The sequence below is a fragment of the Etheostoma spectabile genome, chromosome 16 (genome assembly GCF_008692095.1).
Source record: "Etheostoma spectabile isolate EspeVRDwgs_2016 chromosome 16, UIUC_Espe_1.0, whole genome shotgun sequence".
Lineage (NCBI taxonomy): Eukaryota > Metazoa > Chordata > Actinopteri > Perciformes > Percidae > Etheostoma > Etheostoma spectabile.
The window spans coordinates 21,126,034-21,127,886 of record NC_045748.1 but is presented as its reverse complement, the minus strand read 5'-3'; the positions used below and the strand labels follow the sequence as shown (position 1 = coordinate 21,127,886).

The 1,853-nt window shown below is 40.3% G+C and overlaps 1 protein-coding gene across 5 annotated transcripts in view; it reads right to left on the bottom strand.

Moving 5' to 3' along the window:
- Positions 1-1,853, bottom strand: part of tcf4 (transcription factor 4) — a 371,152-nt gene that overhangs the window by 246,120 nt on the left and 123,179 nt on the right. The gene's annotated exons all lie outside the window — the stretch shown is intronic.

Genomic DNA, 1,853 nt, shown 5'->3' with positions numbered 1-1,853 from the left:
CTCAGTGCAGAAAACAAATAGGAGTGATCCACCATATCAAATGCTTTTTCCTGGTCTAAAGAGATGATACCGACATCAAAATCATACAATTTACACACATCAAGAACGTCCCGAACACAGAAAATATTGTCCATGATTGACCGATCTAGAACACAATAAGATTGGTCAGAGTGTGATAAGTTCCAGGACAACCTTCAGTCTGTTGGACAATGCTCTGGAAAGTAACTTATAATCCGTGCAGAGGAGGGAAACTGGGCGCCAGTTCTTAAGCCAATCCAAGACTGTGGATGTTTGACCCTCCAGGTGTCTACCAGATCCAGCTGGTTAATGATGCTGGTCAGACTCTGAGCTGAAAGGATCTCATTCACCTCAGACTTTTCTACCGTTATACAACACTGCCGTCACAGCTGATTTGATCAGCTACAATTTACAACTAATTCAGTTCAGAGTCTCAGATTTGACGTTTCCAATTGTTTACATACTTCCTCAATCTTTATATTGAATCCAAAATGCCCCTCACTGTTCCACTGTGACACTAGCCCTTAATTTCTGCTAAATGTATGAGCTAGGTCTATTTTTATGCAAGCCGCGGGCCATCATGGCAACAGGTGGTATAGTGGGGGGAACAAAACAGCGGTAGTTTATAATACTGTGAGACAGGATTCTTTATAGTGTAACTCTCGCCAAAATGCAACCGAGGACCTTTTTGTGAATGTACCCCAGTCAAACTTCTGTTTAAAGCACAATTAAGACGTAAGCTTTTATGATTGAATGGCCTTCTGAATGGGAGTGTTAGGGGCGCTACTGTGATAGCATCACAATCACTATTTTTAAAACACTAAGAAGCCTCGACACAACATGAGACTTTGCTCCAAGTATCACCAGGGACTCTACACATGCACTCAGCATGGAGAACATTGTTTGTATACACAGTTTACTAAAAAGAAAGGTTAAAACAACTCACTGTAATAGTTGTTTTTATGTTTTTGTTAAGTTTCATGTGTCGCTGAAATGTACATTTTATAACCCCAAACATCATTTTTTGTCCCAAACTTGTGCGGCAGGTAAGTTAAACATATGTTTCGACCCGTATTGACGTCATGAGTCCCGACAAAGTGCGTTTGAATGAAACGCTGAAGGAGACAACGCTAAAGGAGTTGATGCTAAAGGAGTTGACGCTTAAGGAGATAACGCTAAAGGAGTTGATGCTAAAGGAGACAAATTTAAAGGAGACAACACTAAAGGAGACAACGCTAAAGGAGACAACGTTAAAGGAGACAATGCTAAAGGAGAAGACGTTAAAGGAGACTTTTTGCATCAGTAACAAACACTAAAGGCGCCTGACTGAGACGTTGAAGGAGTTGACGCTAAAGGAGACAATGCTAAAGGAGACGACGCTAAAGGAGATAACGTTAAAGGAGACAATGCTAAAGGAGTTGATGCTAAAGGAGTTGATGCTAAAGTAGACAACGTTAAAAGAGATGATGCTAAAGAAGACAGCGCTAAAGGAGACAAATCTAAAGGAGACAATGCTAAAGGAGTTGATGCTAAAGTAGACAACGTTAAAGGAGACAATGCTAAAGGAGTTGACGCTAAAGGAGTTGATGCTAAATGAGACAACGCTAAAGGAGACAACAAAAAAGGAGACAACAATAAAGGAGACAATGTTAAAGGAGATGGCTCTAAAGGAGACAACGCTAAAGGAGCTCATGGGTGTTTTAAAAAAAAATCTTATGTAGAAATGTCTGCAGATTTTTTTTTAAAACACCCATGAGCTTGTGAAACTCAGTGTTAGGCAAGGCAAGGCAGCTTCATTTGTATAGCATATTTCAGCAACAGGGCAATTCAAAGTG